This window comes from Lissotriton helveticus, chromosome 2_1, assembly GCF_964261635.1.
Source record: "Lissotriton helveticus chromosome 2_1, aLisHel1.1, whole genome shotgun sequence".
Taxonomy (NCBI): Eukaryota; Metazoa; Chordata; class Amphibia; order Caudata; family Salamandridae; genus Lissotriton; species Lissotriton helveticus.
The window spans coordinates 1836920527-1836944292 of NC_136059.1; positions in this window are offsets into that span (position 1 = coordinate 1836920527).

Genomic DNA, 23766 nt, shown 5'->3' on the forward strand with positions numbered 1-23766 from the left:
ATATAGATTTACTATATCTAAGTAAGGGGTGATTACACCACCTTACCCAAGCTGAGTGATCAGCCTGTGGTGTCAGCTTGGATGGCCAGCCAGGGGTGGCATAATACAAGCTTCAGCCCCTGGTAGGCCTTGGATGTACCTATGGTACACTATACATGGGCTCACAAAGGTGACCCAATACCCAATCAGGTATGTACCTAAAGTACATGGTATCAATTTAGAGAGAAAACAGCTGGGCTGTGGGTCTGATTAGCAGGCCCACAGCCACACTAAAGTCGAAAAAACAGAAAATCACAACAAAAAGGGGGGGTGACCATAGGAAGCAGACCCTTCTCTCCTACAGGGGGTTTCTTAAGCGGGGCGAGGGTGTTGGCGCAGTCGTTGATCCATTGTCTGAGGTTGGGGGCTGCAACGTCAGGGTCGGTCGGGTCTGCGGGTGGGCTCTCGGCGAGGGCGGTGGTTAGCTGGTCCTCAGTGATCTTGCCCCAGCTGCGGTGAGGCATCAGAAGGGTGCGATGGTGGGTGTTGGGTTTCTGGAAGGTGAAGTGGATGCAGTGGTGGTCGGTCCAGTGGAGTTCAGTGGTGCAGTTGAAGGAGACGGTGCTTGCTGAGAAGATGGGGTCAAGCGTGTGGCGGGCGGAGTGAGTGGGTGTTGTGACGAGTTGTCTGAGTCCGAGCTTGCTGAGGTTGTCGATCAGGGTGGAGGTGTTGGAGTTGTTGTTGTTCTTGAGGTGGAAGTTCAGGTCCCCGAGGAGGATGTAGTCCATGGAGGCGAGGGCGTGTGTGCTGACGAAGTCGGCGATGGAGTTGCAGAACTGTGGTCGGGGTCCGGGGGGTCTGTAGACTAGGGTTCCTCTGAGGGTGGTGTTGGGGTCGGTGTGGATCTTGAAGTGCAGGTGTTCGGCGGTGCTGAGGGTGTCGTCAGCGTCTGCCGAGATTTTGAGGGTGTTTCTATAGATGATGGCAATTCCTCCACCTACTCCGTTGGGGCGGTCCTTGCGGGTGATCTAGGATGGCTATGGCGATGTCGGGCGCCAAGGTGGGGGTCAGCAAGGTCTCTGTCTGGAAGACGACATCTAGGGTATTGGTATCGAGTAGGTCCCAGAGTTCGACTGCGTGTTTGCGGGCGGAGCGGGTGTTGAGCAGGATGCATCTGAGGAAGTTGGGTTCTTCGGTGGGTGGGGTGGCGGCCCAGATGCTGGTGAAGCTGCAGCTCCGGAAAGAGAAGGGTCCTTGTGTATGATTCGGGGTGGCCAGGCAGCAGGTGCATGACCGTACGGCATTGAGTACGTGGAGGGTGCTGGAGTCGTAGCGGGGGCAGGCGTTGTGGTGAGTGCGGGGTCCAGGTGTCTGGGCGCAGTCCAGGCACGGATGGGTGCAGACGGGCTTGCCTTAGGCACGCCTTCGGTGCACCAGCGGTGCGCCCGCTGCGCGGCCTCCATATGAGAGGAAATGGGAGGGAGGAGCAGCTGGGAGGCTGGAGCAGGGTGGCGAATTAGAGTGTGGGGGCAGGGCCGCAGGGGGCACAGTGGCGGGAACAACGAGGGGGGAGCGGGCAGGTGGTAAAAAAGGCAAAAGTGGGGGGCACAGAGGGAAAAAAATATTGTGAATAAAACAATCAATAGTCATGGAAATATAGGCAGGCAGGCAGGCAGATAGCGCAGTTCAAAGTGGTAGAATACGCCGCAGCGGGAACAGCATCAGCAGTGGGCACACAGGGGGGCTGTGTGGTGGTCAGGGGAGCGACCTGCCTGGTGACAGGGTCAAGGGTCACTCAGTTATGATTCCCTTGGTTGACTGGTAGTGGTGCTGGCAGAGCAAATTCCGACACAAATGCACAAGTGTGGCTTATTTACCCAGTTGTCAGGAATAAACTACAACTCCCAAAATGCACTCTGCCCTGTACAGTCCATATGCCACAGTGTGCCTTCTTATTCTTGATGACTGCTGCATGGACATGGTATAGGTAAATGGAGGTATGGAACACACAATGGTACAGCACTGTCTTCACTCACATCATACTCCCAGACACATTATGCATAGGATGCACTTACCAGGTCTATCCTGCTCAAGCTCCACCAGCTGAGCATGGAGGGTCGGCCAAGCTGCTCGCAGGACCCTCCTGTACAGTGGGGAGAGGCGAGGACGATGCACATGGTGCTAGGAAGACTGGCCCACTAGCTCCTCAGCCTTGTGCCGGGACTAGCGTTTTAGGTCCTCCCAGCGCTTGAGGCATGCCCTAGCACTCCTGGTGTGGAATCGCACTGCAGCGCTCACCGATGTTGGCCCATAGCCTTGCCCAGGATGCAGCGCTCAGCTGGTATGCAGGGTCCCCATATATCTGAGGATATTTGACCAGCACCCCCTCTACCAAGCTGTCTAATTCCCTTTCTGTGAAAGGGGGTACTTTCTCCCCATAACCCTCAGCCATTTTGGGGCAAATAAGTTTAATGAGAGGAGCAGGATGGCAGAGGATCTGATCTGTGATAGAGGATGGCTCAGAATGAACACAAAATGGCTTCCAACAACCTGTGATGTATTTCCTGTCTCTCATTTCCTGTAGGAAATGATGTGTTCTGGGTTATTTTCAGAGGTTACGGCCTGAAAATGTAGTTTCTGGTTCCGGAGTGGCGGGTCCGCATCCTCGTATTACGGTCAGAAACCGGAAATTACGTTTTCGGGCCGTAACCTCCGAAAATGACCCGGAACACATTATTTCAGGAAATACATCACAGGAAATTGTTGGCAGCTGTTTTGTATTTATCCCGATCCATCCACAATCACTAATAAAATGTGGAAATACCTGAAATGACAGTGCAGGTTAAAATCATGAACATGTAACAAAAGGGGGAACAGACCATTTAATGAAATTTTTACGCAGACAGGGGGGGGGTGACACAACATCCAAATCAGTTTCGTTTTCTCCCACTTTGCATTATGGTACATGTAGTCCATATTGAGTGCTCATTACAAGAGTTGTGTGATGTGTTAAGGAACAATGAGGCTGGAGCAGTGGTGTATATGACAGACACATGGCGCCTGATTCACCCATGACATCATCACTCATGTTGTGTGCCCATCATTTCTGGGGGAGTCAAATATGTTGAGTGCACATGCCTGAGACTGTAATGGCTATGGCCTTTTGTGATTGAGTGACCCATCCTCATATGAACCAGGTAGGTCTCAAAACATGTATAGTTTTACATCTGTGTGAATAGATTGTTGAGGGACATACACTACACTAATCGCTGACATGGGCACATGACCTGAGGCACGCTCATTCTTTTGACTACTGTTCAACAGCTGTGATTTACATGCAGTGAATGTGGCTTGCAAAGTAGTCTCAGGATGGTATATATTGACACAGTGTCTGTCTAAGTTTCATAATTGACAACAGACAGCAAACCACATTTTGTCCATGACACTACAGGTTGCTCATGTGAAAAACATGGCAACAAGCTGATCACAGACTTGCATACCCTGAACTCGGTTATGTGCAATGGCCCAGATTCAGAGCTAGCCGAGGTTCCAGAGGTATGTGTAAGCCATGTGTTAAAGCAATGTTGTGCAAAACACAACAGGCTAATATGATCTTGCACACAACTTCAGGGGAGTACAGCAGCACACCCCATGTACGATCAAGACATCTGAATCGCGACTTCAACAGACCAAAAGTGCGCTCTATGATGGTTCTAGTCCGTATGTGTGCCCTATTGTACCTACGCTGAGGTACAGTGTTTGCACGCCTGTAAGGGGTGAGGAGATGTGGGGAGAGTGCCTACCCAGCATCGCCTGAGGAGGGAAGAAAGGGCAGTTGTTTACATTTCCCTCTTTGATTTGCACAGGACATGATCAATACTTTAGTACATGCAGTGTCTGTTGGGCCATGTATGTAGCTTTATGATTCTTATTGTACAATGGTTAATGTTGCGTGGCATTCAGACATTTCAATAACACATATCCCTAATTTTTAGTGCTTGATACTTACCCAGTAGTCACATGTTGTCAAATTCTCCTGCAGACATCTGCCGGGCAAGAGATGACATGCGGAATACGAAGCTGTCATGGGTACTGCCGGGGAACACTGCTTGCACATCAATGAACCTCCCACTGGCATCACAGACAGCTTGCACATTGATGGAATACCATCGGTGTTTGTTGCAGAAGATGTGTGCAATGCGGCGTGGTGGCTGAAGGGCCACATGTGTACACTCAATTGCACTCAGCACACGTGGGAAGTGTGCAATGAGATAGAAATCTCATGCTGCCCTTTGTCTCCTGGCCAGTGTATGGGGCATTTGTATGTAGTTGTGGGCTCTAGCAGTGATGCATCTCAGTACCTCATGCAGGCACCGCGACTGGCTTGCCTGGGAAATGCCCACATGGTCACTGGAGACCCTTTGGAAAGACCCAGTGGCAAATAAATAGAGAGCAGAATGGATCTAGAGATAGGCTGGTATTGCATGGGAGCAGCAGGTCACAGAGTCAAGTTCCTGCTCCCACTCACAAACCATATCCAAGTTGACTTCTGGAGGGAAACAGTACCTGGCCCTTACATCTTGGCTGGGCATTCCATATAGGTTGATCCTCTGTCTGAAGATCCTCTCTGCTCTCCTCCTCCTCCTCAAGTAGTTTTGCTGCATGTCAAGGGGCAGAGCAACAAACACATTCAGCAACATGTTGAAAGGGTTTGTGTGTGTCTGCTCTGCATTTATACACCCTGCGGGGCTGGGATTTGCTGCAGTGTGTCAGCTGATGCATGGTGGGGGATGGTAGGCACTTGGACAGGTGTTTACCCTTGAGGAAAATGATCAACGACTACAGTGCGCTTATTACGGCCCGAAATCGGAGATTCCGGCTTGTAAGCAGAGATTCCGGGCCATAAGCAGAGATTCCGGGTCTTAAGTGGAGATTCCTCTCCAGGGGTGGAATTTCCGGCCCAAGTGCGAAGGCAAAGTTAGTAGTCATAAATCCATTCTGTGAATACCAAAAGTAGTAAGTTCATTCTGTGTATACCAAAAGTAGTAAGTTAATTCTGTGAATACCAAAAGTAGTAAGTGCATTCTGTGAATGCCAAAAGTAGTAAGTTTAAGATTTTGTCTTAAGTTAGTTCTGTGAATCTGGCCCTAAGTGTTTGCCATTCTAAACAACAACCACAAGATTATTTTAAAAAAAAAGAAAACTAATAAACTAAGGACCTGGGGCCATATTACAGATGCAGCGCATTTTCCTAGATGGCACTAGATTTCAAAAGATGCACCCAGCTCAATCCTGAAAAATGTGCAGAATTATGATGAATGTGCTGTTACTGATTCTCCTGATAGCTTCTTTTCCTCTGCGCGCCTGACTGTAATATAGTGCGAGTGCAGGGGATTCCCTCATTTGCATTGGGCACACCCGTATGCAAGAGGGAATGCCCTCTAAAGATAGTCCTGGCGCTTTATGTGCGCCAGGCTATCGGTATTACAGAAGGGGCTGCACAAGCGTCTGCAGCCCCTTCTGTAATAACAAAAGTGCCATGGGGGCCAGCAAAGCGGGCGCAAATGCCTGCTGCGCCCAGGGGTCACTTTCACAATACAGCCCCTGTAATACTACCACATTAGAACAAAGACACAGAATGGTTAAAAGTCATTGATGCATATGTCTTTAAGTACTAAACTAATAATAATATTTGTGTGCCATTCTGTATTAACACTTACAATTATTTATCAAAATGGAAATTGTACACCTGAGCCACGAAGCCAGACCAGCTTGATTATTGACCTTGATGCAGCCGAGGGAATGCTAGAGAAAACAAGTACATCTGAACATATGTCTACACAAACAACCCCATCTGCAACAGATGACGTTTCTTAAACACGCTTGATGCTTTGGCAATTAAGCAGAACTGCAAAGCAATATAATACACAAACAAGTGTAATAGAATGTGTAAATGAAGATGCTGGAACACAGGATTAACATTTTAGTAAACTGGCAAATTGCATGCAGTTCATGAAGTTTAAAACAAGCTGCTAACACATAGGTGTAAATTAACCAGTAAGATACAGAAGTTCTACAGTACAAAAAAGAATAGCTTTGAATGTATGTCAAGTAGTATGTTCGACATTCCAGAAGCTGTACAAATATTATATAAAGGAATGGCTGAAGAATGCAAATCACAGTGTGGACAACATCACTCAGACAATTGTATTTAGGCATTTGGTCACACATTAGATCGTTGAGCAGTAGCTGCCTCTGCCTTGTGTGGCCACTCTTGTAATCTACAGGCCCATTTCACTTGCAAAGTAGTGACATTAACACAACCTTAATTCAAGTTAGTAGAGTAGTAGAAGAACTGAAAACTTCAATTGCAATAATTATGATTGCCCTAACATCACCTGAGAGTGAGGGAAGGTCTAATGGGAGTAGCATATCAGTGTGATAGCAGGGGTACACTTAGAAAGAAATAGGATTGCTCAGATACAAGGTAGTTAAAGGTAGGTGCCCATGACCAGACCTTCCACATCAAAGAAAAATGTATTTTTAGATATATTCATGAAATGCAACATTTTATTTTTTGCTTTGCCGTATTCATGAGACACAGTTATTGTTAATACAACAACGTCTACATTCATATATGCGAATAAACAGGATTAATCATTAGATATCAAGAATTGATATTTGTGTGCATTTAGTAATAAATAAGAAATGCATATTAAAACACTAGTTGTTTCACAACTATGAGCTGTTCCCTCAGCAGAACCTAACGGTTTAGGGCTACATATTGGGAGAGAGAGGTTCATCATCATCTAGATGTTCTTTCCTTTCATTGTTGCCTGTGGCTTCCCCTACACAATGCAACGTTATGTATCCTAACTCAACCTTGAATTGTTTTGCATTTTGTCTGTGGGGTGTAGTCCTATAAATCATAACTTTTATGACAAAAAGCAAATCGTCGTTATACATTTCCAAACTTTATTTCTATCACTGAGACTGTTGGTTTAGGTGCAGCATTATAGCAATGCGCTCTTGCTATTAGCCGATGTAGATATGGGGTAAGTATACATGGGTGAATGCCATACGGATAATCACCTGTAATATACAAGTAAATTAGATATGTAGATGTAAATTGACTAAACAAGGTAGCACCATGGATTATCACAATCACCAAGTAAGCATCAATTTCCCATGTCTCTCCTTTGAAGAGCCTTGTTAAATCGACTATAGTGGAAAATGAAAAGTGCAATGTGTACTCCCTGTTATGTGAAACAATGTCTGTTACAGTATAATATATTTTGCCCGCGACCTGAATCTTAACAGAATGTTGTTTTTTCTATACCTGAAACTAAGGGCCATTAGTATGAACATTTCCTTTTGTGATTCGCAATTTGTGAATTTTAGTGACTCGCAATTTGCGAATCTCAAAAGGTAATGTACTAATGTGTTGCAGACACATTTTGTGATTCCCAATTGGGTCGCAATAGACCTGCCTCAATTGAATATTGATTCATGAGGCAGGTCACGATTTGCAACCCATTGAGAAAGTGCAATAACAGAAGGTTGGTGTCCTGCCGGGGACAGCAGATCACCATGTCTCTGTTTACTTTCAAATATAGTAACCTTTTTTAAATGCAGCCCGTTTTCCTTAAAGGAAAACAGGGTGCCTTTCAAAAAGAAAAATGAAACATTTCTGTTTCATTTTTTAAGAGTAGGCAGTGGTCCGTGAGACAACTGCCTGCACTTAAAAAAAGGTTTTGCTGCCAGTCACAAAGTGGAAGGTGTTTCTTGTGGACCCCTTCCTGTTTGCAACTGGCTTACCACCTACTGTTGCAGGGATTCTGCACAAACACAGAACTATGGGGCATATGTATGTAATTTACATTTTGCGATTCTCAAATAGCGATATTTAAGGAATCGCTATTTGAGAATTGCAAAATGGAATGTATGTATGTAAGTCGCAATTTTTTGCGAATCTCTAAAATTCCTTAATTGTGATTTGCAAATTGCGAATCGCAATTAAGGAATGAGTGTCCCATTCAAGAGGCCCATAGGAATGAATGGGGATACATTCTCAAATTGCGATTTTCTATGAGAAAATCGCAATTTGAGAATCGCAATTCCAAGGGTGCCAGGGTTTCCAAAGGACACCTGTTGCACCCCTGGAATGTGCATGTAAGTACATGTGGCGCACATACATGCCCTAAGGGCATGTCTGTGCGCCACATGGCACTTTAAATGTTTTACAAAAAATGCATTTTAACAGGAAATCCTAAAATACCATCTACTTGGAGTAGGCGGTATTTTGCGATTCCTTAAGCCAAAATCGCAATTTGCAAGGCACCCCTACACAGCATTTAAGGAATCACAAAATTCCTGAAATGCTTGAGCAAAATAAGGAATCGTAATTTTTGCGATTCCTTATTTTGCTATGTGGCCCATACAAACCAAAACGTCGTTTGCGATTAACAAACGTCGGAATTCTGCGAATTCTGGCGTTTGCGAATCGCAAACAGCTTCTTACATATGCCCCTATGTGTATGATTATGGGACCTTAGTGCATAGGGACTAGGTCATCCTACCACCTTAGTATCCATTAGCCCGAGGACTGACTAGCTTTGGGGCAAGATGTAGGAAGGCCATTACCGGTCGATAACGGCCGAAATCAGCCGTTACCGACCGGTAATAGGCTTTTCCTATGTAGGTGGCAAATTTACCGATTTGGTAAATACTGAATCGGTATTTACCGATTCTGTATTTACCAAAACATCATTTACCGATTCGGTATTTTCCGAATCGGTAAATGAAATGTAGGAAGCACTTTGAAGAATGCTTCTGTGCTTACAGGATTCGTTATTTACCACCAACTATTAGTTGGTGGTAAATAACGAATACCTTTGTAAATGCAAATCTGTGCATTTACACCTGTGCCATGTGACAGGCATGTATGTGTGCCACATGTGCACACAGGCACTTTTCAAGGGTGCAACAGGGTGTCAAAGTGACACCCTGCCACCCTTGACTCTTTCCCTATTTTACCGAATCGGTAATTACCGATTCGGTAATTGTCATTCATTCCTATGCGCCTCCAGGCCCATAGGAATGAATAGCAATTACCGAATCGGTAATTACCGATTCTGTAATTACCAAATCTAAACGATTCAGTAATTTTTACCGATTTTTTATTTACATAGCATTTACCGATTCGAAAATACTGAATCGGTACAATTCTGTATTTTCGAATCGGTAAATTTAAATTATCTACATCTAGCCCATAGTGTCTCACTTGCTCTCCTACTCACTCACAGAGAAACAAGTGATTAGGCACCCCAGAACACAACAGTACAACTCTCTCAGGAATCGCGGTTGCAAGGCACACCCTTTCACTCTTGTACTTGACTACAATAAGATCTGTCTGGGACACAAACAAGTTTAAAATATTTATTTTAACATATGTGTTCCAATATGCAGTATACCTGCCACAATAAGTAGGAAAATGCATAACACAAATAAGGTCAGCTCAGCAAGTAGTCTGTAAATCATGAAAGGAGCAGTCATTATGAAAAGACAGTGTAGCCAAATATCCCTCCCCTGGTTTAGGAGCAGAATGATTATATATTAGAAGATCTCTGGACATTATCTGCAGACCAGGTACCCCAATCTATAGATGGTAAATCTACATCATAGGTGCTGCTTGGTCTTCTCCCTGTAAAGGTCCCCCTCCAACTGTGTGCTACCTATTTGTGTATTCCAATAAGACCAAAGTATGTATTTCCAATCAACAACTGCATCAGTATGTTTTGTCTAGGTGCTAGGGCTGGGCCAGAACAGAATAAAAAGGGGCATTGTTGATCAACCCTGCTCACAATGTTCAGAATAAATCCCAGGAGCCTGCAGAGTGTGAACACAGCGGTAGGTTCTCATGTGAAAGTGGCAAAAGAGGCATTTGCTAAATAAACTCACGTAGTAACAAGCACAAAGCAGCGGACAGTCTGCAGCGTGCTCATGCTAAATGAGAGAAAACTGCAAAAACAACAATTGATGGTGGGAATGTTGCACAATGGCAAAACATTCACCCCCAGTCTCAGATATGGGTTTAATCCATCGTTATTATTTTGCTCACCACACCACCCCAGTTCAAACATGGCAATATGCAAACCAGTCTTGACCCTGTGCCTCATGGGATCAGTCCAGCCCGAACTGCCAAGCCATATCTTCCCTGGACCAGAATCAAGCATCCTGGGACCGGTTTCTGGCCATCAGCAGTGATCAGCCTGGATAGCATGATTCCAGTGGCATGGAGAGCACGGGACTCACGTCTGAGCATACCCGTCCCACTCGGGGTGACAAATGCAAAAACAACAATTGAAGGACGGTATGTTGCACAATGGCAAAACATTCACCTCCAGTCACAGATCTGAGTTTAATCCATCGTTATTTTGCTCACCACACCACCCTAGTTAAGACATGGCCATATGCAAATCAGTCTTGACCCCGTGCCTCATGGGAACAGTCCAGCCTGAACTGCCAAGCCATGCCTTCCCTGGACCGGAATCAAGCATCCTAGGACCGGTTTCTTGCTATCAGCCGTCATGTTTTGCAAATGAGAGAAAACGACAATGTCCCAATGGGCCATGTGACACTACTTGAAGTACGCAGTAAACCGCAATTGTTTTGCAAATACATTCCGGCTGCAAAACAATCGTACATGCCTTTGCTTCTCTCTTTTAGGAAGACATGCCATTGGCCCGGCCCTTCCTAACAGTGACTTGCAGACCCTATTTTGCGAGTTGGTAAAAGGTTACTGACTCGCAAAATAGGGTTGGTACATTCAACAAGCTGTTTTTGCAGTCACACACAACCCTATTCTCCATTGGTGACTGCTAAAAATGGTTACATGTGCTCCTAAATGTGTTACATCTACATGTACTGTGATATTCAGAAAAAAGTGCAATTTGGCAAAAAGTCTGTTTATTTGTGTGCAATTCTGCAAGGCTGTTTGGAAAAGGGATATGTGTAATTATTCTGCCTAGCATTGTATTTTAAAAAAAGTAAAACATAGAAAGAGTGTTTTGCGATATCCTTCCAGCCACACGTATCGTTGTTAGATAACTCCCCAATGCTACTAGATGCAGGGAACACAAAATCATGCCAGGAATGATCTGGTTGCATTCAACTGGATTCACTAGAAAATGTATTAATTACATATTTTTCAGAATGAATATTACAGGCATGTAGGTAAAAGAAAGATGGGACTGCACTGAATGTCACAATATTTGTATTGCCACAATTGGTAGCCTCATTTGACGGCATTAGCACGCATCACACTTTATTCATCAGCTGCCACTCACTTTGTAATAAAGTCTCCATCAAATGTTCCCGTGTAATTGTTGAAGCAGTTTTGCTCACAGGCAGCTTATAAATATATACAACCCATAAATATGTGCAGCATTTAAAGTGTCGAATTCAAACTGGTCTGTACCACATTTATAACTGGAAATGTAGTAAATTATGATACCTATGTAATATCCGCAATAAACACTTTTTTCAACTTATTAAACGTGGTGCAGTAAGCAGAAATCGAGTGCTACATCATTCACCTTTTTAAAATGGTTTTATTTGGTGAAAAAGTATATAACCACAATATGAAGGACATGCAGAATGCATGGCAAATACCCCTTCATCCTCAATGGTAATGCAGCAATGAGGTTGGAGCCATTGGTGCTAGCAACACATTCTAATTAAAGCTGTGAGATTGTAGAGTGACAACACAATCAGTAACATCTCTCATATTTCAGCCCCTCTATGGGATTTAAAAGGGAAGAATTGAATTTATACAGTTGCTTCTTGATGGAAAACTGGAGAATGAACTTGCTGATGTGAAAACTGTGCATCCGTTTAGGCTCTGGATCCACCTTGGCAGTTGAAAACATTGTAACCCAGTGAGCTCTTACTATTGGTCATCTTGGCCATGCTCAAGTAGATTTTCCTAGCTTCAGACTTCTCAAGTACCTTTCCTACTACAGCTGCCCTCTAAAGATATCAAACTAGCACATCCTTTTAAGAGAAGTGGGAATATCTAGAAATGTCAAATCAGTGGTCTACATCTGCCATTACACTCCAATGAAAGAGGTCTCTGTAAATGTGCATGGGAGGTATTTCACCGAGGCCACAAGTATTGTGTTTGTTATGATTCCTAATAATTAATCATTATGAGGTACTGAAGCACGTGTATCAGAATCAACGTTATTTTCAACATTGCTCAGTTTGGGCTTGTTGCTGCTGTTTATACTGAACAGAGGAGTTCTTTATGGAAGGACTAGACATTGAATAGAATATGGTGGTTACTAAATCTTTCTCTGGAGTAATAATAAACATTGGCACCAGCAAGTTGCCACTTAGGTACTGCTGGTTTGAATTTTTACTGCTGGGTTATTTAGGTCCGGTCAATACTCTTTATTTCTGTGGCACGCCATAAAAGGACAAACAGATAAACACCCGATAGAGAACTGCCGTCTATAAACATAGGATGGACTAGCTAACATAGCAGTTGACTCTATTAAATACATCATACAATTAAAATCTAATAAAACCAGCCAGTTTATTAGAATCAACAGCAATATAATTAGGGGCATATTATCAAGAAATATTTCGCCACTTTTGGGGCACATATCGCCGAAAAAGCAGCGATTTTTTCTTTGCACTATCAAAAAGAACATGCTAACATGCTTTAGCGCTTGTTTTCTTGAGGTAGCTGCTGTTTTTTTTTGCTTTGCATGTCAGCGATATTTATCGCTAGTGACATGCAAAGTAGGCGTTCCTCACCAATGCAACATGAAAACAGTTGCCAAAAAAACTTCGCACTATTAACAATGCGGCACCGGACCCGCAAAGTGATTAAAAAAGCCACAGTAACCGCGGGTATCGCAGGAATTTAACCCCTGTTTAAAAGTTGACTTATCCATCTTTTGTATAGGAGGTGGATTGTGTGGTTAAGTTCACACTTGCCTATTAGCAAGCTTTTCATTAGAGCTTACTAATTAGCGCTTGATTTCTCATTCTATTGCTGCTTATTGCCGTCTATCGCTGGATTTGACATCGCCTCTGCTCAAAGCATTGCCAATAAGCCGCTAACACGGAAATGTCAACCAGCGATAGACGGCAATAACATAAAACACGCTAAGCGCGATTTGCGATAATTATCGCATTCTGTTGGTGTTTTGCTCTTCAACATGATACTGTGCAAAGAGAAACATTTGAAAATAGGTAGTTTTTTCTATGAGCAACTGAGGCGACTGGCGAAATATGTTTTTGCCTTATTTGCCACATTGTCAATAGATACCTAGAGACTGCAAACAATACATCTTGACTATTGTCTGAATACAGGATTCTACAGGCCATCTCATTCTGCGGAATTACCATATTTCTACAAATAGGAATTATCCATTTTGCCCTATCTGTGCAGTACCCTGGGCGAAAAAAGCAAGGGATCGACCACAGTTTCATCGGCTAAACCACAGGACGGGCAAAACCGCTCTGCTACTCTATCAGAGCGGGTCCAGTTATATGTGAATGTACACACTGGGAGGGACCTATATCTAAATTGTACATAAAGCTTTTTGCCCTATAATGGTTAGATTTCTTCTAAGAAATCTTCAGCTTTATAAAATCCTTTTGCCGTACAAAACAGTTTGTCAGTGTGCCCAGAGTTGAGCTTGTTAGGAGGATACTTCATTTAAGATTCTTAAAACTCATTTTAAGGTCCATTTTGGTAATTTCTGTACTTATCCCCCCGGGGTCTTCCCAAAGCCTTTCTAACCCTATACTCTCAGAGTGTCCCTTAGCATATTCAATCCATGGAAAATCACCTGCCCCTGTTTGCAAAGTATCTCTTCCAGCCCTTGCGGATGGGAGAACAACTCGTGGGATGACAAGACTCTCCTCCAGTACAATAAAGGCCTATTAGCTATCCCTTCAGAAATTGGCTGAGCCCCATGTCCAGTTTAGTGGGATTAACGGGGTGCTGACCGGGAGGCTCTGTAGCCTCCTCAAGAATCAATTCTCTGCCAATTCCAGGGTAAGAGCAGCATTGTGTCCCCAGATCTCTGCGTCATAAAGTATGGAGCCCAAGGATTGGTGTGTAGATTTTTGTTAGTCGCAAGACTGGTTACAAAAAAAGACCCCGATGGACCAGCTTAAGTCTTCATTCGGAAATATTTGATGGACATTCCAGCAGCTCACTAAGAGTGATCGCAAGGCACTCGAAACTATGTACCTGCTCTAATGAGATCCCATTTAAGGTGGGTTTAGGTTGTGTTGACCTGCAAGGGTTCAAAACTGTGAATTTTATTGTATCCACATTTATTTTCAGGCCCCTCTGTGCACTAAAACTGCTACATTTTGCAAAAATCTTCTGAATGCCCCTGGGAGACTTAGAAACAAGAAGTATGTTGTTCACAAACACTAGGCCAGGCACCTTTATATTAGCTGATCTAAGGGCACCATAATCACACATTTTCAGGCAGGCAGCAAGATCATTAACAGACAGCGTAAATAGGACACATCCTTTTCCGGAAGTGTGAGAAAGTGGCTCTATATATACTGGACCAAAGTAAGATACTGTTTGCATAGAGGCCACAAACCCCAGAGGTAGAACAGAGGTTAAAGTCAGTGCTGACCTTACTCTTAAAAGTGGTAGCTTGATCGAGCAGTAAGGCAGTACCAGAGGGCAGTGAGTTTCAAAACTTCACACTTAGAAGATTTGTCGAGTCAAACCAGTCAATGTTATCCTATGGCAGGAAAGTGAGTTATCGGTTTCCAGGTGAGTACTCGACCAGTGAAGTTAAGGTTCTGGGCATAGACTCAGGGGTCCCCCAGGGTCAGGTAGGTACAGTTGGTACAACCTCAGAGGCACAGGGGCAGCCGGGTGCAGAGGTAGTTAGGCCCATTGTTATCCAACGAGAGGCAGGGGGCCATCGGTTGGTGGCTGCTGGCTAGCAGGCCTCGCGGCTGTGGGAGCTGGGCTCCTGGTCACTTGCTCAGAGCAAATGGGCAAGTAGGATAGGTCACAGGGTGCACGGCCAGGGGCACTCGGGCGGCTGGGTGTAGGGTGTTTTTGAGGCGTCAGGCGCTCAATGTTATTCAATGGGAAAGTTAAAAAGGGAGCAAAGGCTGCAGTCTTGGGGACGGTGATTCTTCAGGTGTGACCACCACTTCGAGAGGTAAGTTGGGATCTTGGAGAAGAGGTAGGTACCCCAAAGGAAGGCACAGGGGGCCGCAGGACGCCGGGTGCAGGAGTGTCTTTGGACATTAAATACTGAATTTAGGGGCGTTACAGGTTGGGTTAGGGACCAATAGGTCCCTGTCCTGGGGTGGGTACACCCCCTAGTCAGCTCCTCTCCTGTGGGAGGGGGGCAGGAGCTTAGCTGTGATTGTGCAGGGCTCCCCATCTTCAAGATTGCCGGAGCCCAGGGTCGTGCTTCACCTCGTCTCTCCCACCTGAGGTGTGGGGTTGGCACAGGTTAGCACACCCCCTTCCTGATGTAGGGTTTCCCGCCAGTCTTCCTGCCAGAGTGGGGGTCAGAACCAGTGGGGGCCAGTTGCTGGGTACAGCAAATGGTCTGGAGAAGCTCACAGAGGCGGCAGGCCTTTGAAGCTTCCCCCTGCCCATCCTGAGGGAGGAGACCTAGCACCTCACGCAGGAATTATGTGACTCACTAGCCACTTTTTTTAAAACTAAGGTGGTGGACATCTACTCTACTTTTTCTAGTGAACAGGCAGGAAAAACTGATGCCATACCCATCATTTATCCAGTACTCAATCATCCCTCCTTTGATCAGTTTCAACCAGCTACTGAAGATCAGATTAGTACACTGATTTGTAAGATCAAATCAGGTTCCCCTCTTGATCCTTGCCCCCCCACTATAATGAATAAATTACAAAATATTATCACACAACCGCTAATGGAAATATGCAACTCCATATTTAAATCAGGTGTCTACCCAGCAAGCTGGAAGAAGGCCATTGTTAAACCTTTAATTAAAAAGCCTTCTTTAGACCCCACCATTTCGTCCAACTACAGGCATATTGCCTGTCTTCCCTTCACGTCCAAAGTCATAGAGGCAATCATGAATAAACAGCTCGCAGAGTTTATTGAACATCATAAACTCTTAGATGATACTCAGTTTGGGTTCCGGAGGGAACACGGAACTGAAACAGCATTAATAAAAGCATCGGACGAAATTAGAGAGATTATGGACTCAGGAGGAGCTGCAGTTCTTATATTATTGGACCTGTCGGCGGCTTTTGACACGGTCGACCACACCATCTTGGTCGACCGTGTCGCGACCCTTGGAATTAATCATCGGGCCAAAGACCTGATAGCCTCTTTTTTAGCCAACCGTAGACAGGCAGTAAAGTTGGGCAATTATTACTCGCCCACCACAGAATTGCCTTGTGGGGTTCCTCAAGGATCCTCGCTAAGTCCCACACTTTTTAACATTTATGTTTCGGACTTGGCGAGGGTCATTAAATCTCATGGGATGCGTGTAACCACCTACGCCGATGATACCCAGCTTGTGTTGGCGGTGCACAAGAATGGCCCTGTGGTAGCAGCTAAGTTTCAGGAGGGACTACTGGATGTACAATCATGGATGCACAGTAATTGCCTGAAATTTAATGCGGAGAAGACCGAGGTTATGACCTTTGGCACAATCTTCCCAGAATGGTCAAACACATGGTGGCCCAGTCAGATGGGCCCCCCTCCGGTGCCAGTCACTAAGGTCAGAAATCTTGGAGTGATTTTTGATAACAGGTTATCTTTTGGATGCCATGTTAACAAGGTGGTTTCGGCTGCTTTCTTTGTACTGAAGAAAATAAAAAAACTCCTGCCGTATCTACCAGCATCTGCAGGAAAAACGCTAGTTACCACTCTAGTATTTTCAAAATTAGATTATGGAAATGCTCTCTTTCTCGGCACACATAAATATATTTTAAATAAACTTCAGTCCATCCAAAATATGGCAGCACGGATCCTGCTTAACATCCCTAGGCGACAGTCCACTTCTGCAGCCATTCGCCATCTCCATTGGTTAAGGGTCGAAAGCAGGATCAAATTTAAAGCTCTTTGTATAGCCTATAAGGCCATTCACCAGATTGGACCGAAGTTTTTAAAAGAGGCTTTCCAGGTGTACATCCCCAAAAAGAATCTAAGATCGGCAGCCAGCCATCTTTTGACCGTCCCCCGGACAAGAACGGCTACTTGGGGTGACAGACGATTCTTGGTAACAGTTCCCGTGCTTTGGAACTCTCTTCCTTTGCACATTAAAACTGCTCCCACCCTTATTAACTTCCGCAAATCACTGAAGACTTGGCTTTTCAATCAATGAGAACGTGCTTTGACTGGTGTTGTAATCCTGAGTATCTGCTGCGCCTAGACACCTTAGGGTATTAGTTGCGCACTAAAAATCCCATAAATAAATAAATAAATAAATAAATATTGTTGCAGGCCCAGGAGAGTGCGGGGCTCTCCACCCAGGGGTCCAGCCACATGTCTGCTGTGGGGCAGCCTAGGCAGCCTCTCAGACCAGACGTGGATTGTAGGTTAGGTTACAGAGGGCATCTCTGGTGCATTTTACATTAAATCTCACACTGACATCAGTGCGGATTTAATGAGTCTTCAGTGGGGCCATCATGGTGCTGTGGAGTTCATAATGTCGACCTCCCAGGACTGTATATTCTTAATGGCAGCACTGCACTTACAGTGCCCAGGAATGGCCCTGGGTACTGTAGGGGCACAGGGCTCATGCACCTGTGCCCACACCACTGGCATAGGAAACCCAGCTAGAGGGGCGACTGAGGTATGCCAGGGCAGTGGATCTTGTGGGCAAGGCACACAGGGATGTGTGCCATGTCGACTCTTTGTTTTGTTCTGTACTTAGACACTCAGCCTGCAAAGGCACTGTGTGGGTGTCAGGGTACAGGGCCCCTAAGGGTGACACAATAAGTGTTGCAGCCCTTAGGGGTCTTCTCTGGTCACCATGTCCAGGGTACCTAGGGTACCATTTACTAGGGGCTGACAGGAGGCCAGAGATGCCAATTGGATTTTAGGCTCAACACAGTTTTAGAGAAGGAACACAGGCTCTGGGTACCTGGTTGGCAGGAGCCCAGGGCACACTCAGTCAAAGCACATCAGCAGTTCAGCAAAAAGTGGGGGCATACCAATGCAAGAAAGAAGGCACTTTCTCACAGGATGCCTCTGTGAACCGGGAATGGTTTGGTTACTTTTACCAGTCGGCCGCAACTATCCTGGGCATAATTCTGCTTATTTAGTCTATGAATAACTGCATGAATATTGAATGAAACACCCATCTCAATCAAAACTTGCCACAGTACTTTCCTAGGGACCAAATCAAAAGCAGATCTGCAAACACCATGTAAAGTCTGCCACCCTAAAGGGCAATGGTTTTCCAATAAAGTGACTGCAACCTAAACTCTTGATCAAAAGTGGAAGTGCAGTTACAGAAACCTGCTTGCATAGCACTTAAAATTTAATTGGCCTCTATTCCATCATGCAATCTTTCAAGGATGACTCTACTGAATAATGTGTGCGTAATGTCAATAAGATTAATACAAATGTAATTAGTTGGCAAGAGGGGGTAACCCTTTTATGGATTGGTATTCTTTTTGCCCTCACCCAAGGAGAAAAAATGGGTATTCTTTCCATAATTGGCATTAAATATTAGCGCAAAGTTGAGACCCCAGGCATCAGTCTCTGCTAGAAACAAATCACCAGGAATCCTATTGATGCAGGTGCTTTGTGTGGTCAAATCTTCTTGATGGCAGATATAATTTCTTTACTAGTGATGATAAGATGCCCATCACTGGCTGGTGCTTCCTCTATGATTGCCACTTGGGGGCTCATACCTGTGCTAGAGATGTACAACTCTGTGGTGTCCAGGTGTACAGACTCATAAAATGTGTATTCCAAATGTCTGCTGCAATATTATTTTCTATAATGGTATTGCCCCCAATGTTCCCTGTGGCTACTATATTTCAAAAGGTAGTGTGGTCATTATGTTTAGCATCAGCATAAAGAGCCTTGCATCAACCTTGGTCCCACTCTTGGTTTTACTCCTTCTTTGCAGTATTGACAGTCTTTTTGTTGGTAGCTACCTTGGATTTGAATTCTATATTGGGACCTAATCAAATTAATATATGTTTGGTAGCTCTACAGCGGCTACTAAACCATGATGGGGAGTTCCTCCTAACTCCCACAAATGTAGCTTCTGCAAAGATGTTTTTGAGACCTTCAAACAGTTAATTGTGGACCTCCCCAATCTTCATAGTAGAGTTTACATGACCCATAAGAAGGTCTATTTTGATCAAGTCCCCTCAGCTCTTCTCAAACAGCTTATATAGAAATTTTATTGATTCCTACAAATGCGCTATTGAACTCATTTAATTCTTTGCCTATTTGATGCCAGTTGATGCATACTATCAAAATGTTCAGACTGAGTGGCTATTGCCTTTTTCTAACTGAAAGATTCCTATCAAGTGAAAGGGCATTATTGTCACTGTTGTATCTTATTATTATTGTCATGTCAGTTACATATGGCCAAAGGCTAACATCTACTAGTAAATAGTCTATTAAACTAGTGCTTAGTTTCCAAATAAAAGTATGCCTTCCTTCTCTGTCAGATGGAGTTCTCCTATTTGCAAGCGTGTGCACACTGTTTTAGGGTCAGGCCAGTGGAGACCTTCTTTTAATGGTTGTAGAGTCATGTCCAGTATATCTCAGACTCTGTCCTTTTCTAACGTAAGGCTTATTGTGTAGACTGATCTTGGGTAACTGATGATCCTCAACTGGATGTGAACTTATTTCAACAGAGCCACTGGAGTCCATACACACCGGTAATCAGAGGATATGTGTGGTTTACTATGAAATATGAAACTCACTCACCTCAAATACCAAGGGAGATTTGGGGAGGTGGCCCAACCCAGGCTCCTCCAACGACATAAGGGCACAGACAGTCCCACCCTTGGCCCAGACTTTGCCCAGGCTCCGCCCAGACATGTGAATCTCACTAGCGTCTCAAGCTGCGCATTTAAGCTCAAGCAGCAAGGGGTATTGGGGATTGTAGTGGTGTTATTTTGGTTCCAGAGCTCTCACATCAGCAAAATCCCTCTGGCAGCAAACAAACAGTATCCCAAAGTCTGCAGGACTGCGTCGTGCTTCTACGCGTAACTATGGGGTCCAACCACCAGCAAGGGGTATTAGGGATTGTGGTCCCCAATTGGTGTTCCTTTGGCTTCCTGGCTCTGCCCTCGTTAAAATCACTCTGGCAGTAAACAAACAGTGTCAAGTTGCAAACAAAGAGTGTCCCAAAGTCCGTGAACTGCATCGTGATTTTAAACTTGATTACGGGCACGAACCAGCAGAAAGGGTATTTTGGTTCTATGGCTCTCCCCTCGGTAAATTCACTCTGGCATCAAATACACGTAGTCCCAAAGTCCGTAGTCCCAAAGTCCGCAGTACTGCGTCTCGCTCCTAAGTAGGATTATGGGCTCCTACCACCAGCAAGGGGTATTAGGGATTGTAGTCCCCAAGTGGTGTTCCTTTGGTTCCACGGCTCTCCTTCAGACAAAATCACTCTCGCAGCAAACAAACAGTGTCATATTTCACCCCCAAAAAATGTGGTAATTGCCTTCAAATAAACAGACAATTAGATGTACTATGAAAACAGATTAAAGGTCCCCCTGATTACAAAGTGGCACATGGTACATGGTACATGGTACATGGTGGAGTAAGATCAGTCCTTCTCTGGTATGAAAAAATACATTATCCCAAAAGCCTGGAGCTATAACTGGAATGTTACCTGGTAGTTGTATTACTCTATTAACTGCTGGTTCTAGAATACACAAGCAACTGATTTGTGGTACCACTGCATGTAATAAGCAGTGCTTAACAACTTTGTGCTCTTAGCTTGCTCAGGTACTCTTGAGTTCAGTCCATATGGTTAGAAGTCTACTACTATTTTGGGAGAATACAATTACTTCTCCTTTGATGATGTGAGTTGTGATCCCTGCATAGACCACGTGGCTGGAGATGAGGGCCTGGGAGAATGGGCATCCTAAGGTTTTTGGAAGCCATTTGTATATCTTTCAAAACATACAGAGGAAGAAGGAGCAGGGAGAGGAGACAGAGTTGGTTACCTTGTTGTCCAGAATGATGCCCAAGTTCCTAGCATGGTCCTATAGGCTAGGAGTATGTCCTAGTTTTGTGGGCCACCAGGATGCATCCCATGGGAGTGTTTGTTTCCAAACATCAGTGCCGCCGACTTTTATGAGTTGAGCTTCAGACAGTTGTCCTTCATCCAGTTGGTGATGTCTGTCATGCAGTTGTGGAAGTGGGTCTTGGTGTTGGTGGTGTCTTTGGAGAGGGAGAGGATGAGTTGTGTGTCGTCAGGGTAGGATATGATGTTGAGTCCATGGGTGTTGGTGATGCTAGCCAGAGGTGTCATATAAGTGTTGAAGAGGGTGGGCATGGGTGAGAACCCTTGGGGTACTCCACAGATGATTTCCTTTGGTTCATCAGTGAAGGGGTGTTAGAAACGGGACCCTGGCCGGCCAAGACTCGCGTCGAGGTCAGTCAGGGATCACCATTTCTAAGGTCAGGGCTAGGGAGTCACACACCAAGATAACCCCCGCTCACCCTCTAGGTAACGTGGCGCGAGCAGCAAGGCTAATCTCAGAGGCGATGTGTAAAGCGTTTGCGCGCGCACCCCAGCGACAACAACCAAAGGCCCACCACAAAGGAAACTCCACACAAGGTTATATCAAAAATAGCCTTTGTATTATAATAATAAAAACACATTAGATAACACACACACTTTACAATGTGCCAACAGGCACGGGCAAGATTTACAAGGGATTATGTACAGGACAGGGCCACCTGGACCACTGTCAGGGGTATGCACTTGTTAGAAATAATACTTGTAGGTATAACACTTTAGCACATCAACATACAATGACTGTAACACAGAAATAGTAAATGTAGCATACAACCAGTAACTACTGGTAAAGAGAAAATACCTCCTACGCCACCCTAGTCTCTGTAGGGAAATCACGCAGGGAGCTAGGACCTATGGAAGGAAAACCTATCACCTACTACGCCACCCTAGTCTCTGTAGGGAAATCACGCAGGGAGCTAGGAAACCTATGGAAGGAAAACCTATCACCTCCTACGCCACCCTAGTCTCTGTAGGGAAATCACGCAGGGGGAAGGAAACCTAAAATAATCACCTAGGCAAGTAACATTTAGCAAAGGCAATTAAACATCAACATTCCTCTAAGCAGGTCACTTTTAGCAAAGGGAAATAAAAGAACAAGGCATTACCTAAGCAGGTCACTTTTAGCAAAGGTAATGACACCAACAATCCTCTAAGCAGGTCACTTTTAGCAAAGGGGAATAAAACATAAAGAATCACCTAAGCAGGTCACTTTTAGCAAAGGTAATAATAAACAAGAATTGCACATGTAACATTAAAACGCATTCAGAGGTGCAGGTTAGAACTTTTGCGCAAGAATCATATAGCAAAGAAATCACAATGCGCAGGGTGCATGTAGCACAACACTCAAAATGTCCCTCAGGCCAACTGGCCTCGAAAGGGGCGGAATGCCCTGAGTCTCAGTGTCAGGGAGGTCTGCGCAGGCAGCACAGAACACAAAAGCCTAAACGTAGCAACTGTCCACTAAGTGCTGGACAGTTGTGAATAGCGAGTAGGCAACGTTGGAGCCAGGTGGGCTCAAGAACAATGAATGGCACCCAAGAGCCTCTCTGGGGCTCTAGAACAACTGTGGGCGCTGTGAGCCTTTCTGGCTCTAAATAAATCAACTGCCCCCTCGAGCTTCTCTGAGCTCGCAAAACAAAGTAGGCAATGTAGAGCTCCTGCGCTCTAAACCAATGAAATGCCCCCAGAGCCTCCTGTGGGCTCTAACTCAATGAAATGCCCCCAGAGCCTCCTGTGGGCTCTAACTAAATAGGGGCGAGAGCCTCGTGGGCTCAAAGACAATGTGGCCGGGAGCCTCGCTGGGCTCGAAGAACAGAAAGTGCCCTGAGCCACTCGGGGCTCTCGGGAACCAATGCGGGCGGAGCCTCTAGGGCTCAAGAACAAATGTGCCCCGGATCGTTGGAGTCCCCCACGGGGGACTCAGGAATCAGAAATGCCCCCAGGAGCCTCGGGGCTCCAAACAGTCACAAGCGCTAGGTCGCGCTATGGGGGAGGGGCGGACACCGGCAATGTGTCCCGCGGCCCCTCTCCCTCCTTTCAGGCACTCACCGGGTGTCTTGCTGCTGGAGCAGCGCGGGGCTCCTCACCTCACTCGGGAGCCTCGCAGACACGGGAGCAGACGTCCTCGGTCTCCCGCCTGGCCTCGTCTCCTTTCCCTCCGCCTGACTTCCGCCGGGGCCGCCAATGGCAGCGCGGCCCTGGGGGTCAGGAGGCGGGACTTCCGGGTCGCAACTGGCAGCGGCCCGGCAACGGATTTCAGGGCTCCCGGGCTGCGGCGGTGAACACGGGACAATGCGGCGTGGGCAGCCGCTCTTAAATAATAAAACACAACGGGGCAATGCCGGGTAGGCACCGGCCTTAAATAAATATAAAGCGAGGTAGGCACTCGCTATGCCTGACAAAGCGCGCCAAAGCGCTATAATCAAAATAAAGCGCACCCAGCGCTTAGGGGGAAAATAAAGCGCTCTTCAGCGCTAGGAGTAAAACGAAGCGCTCCCAG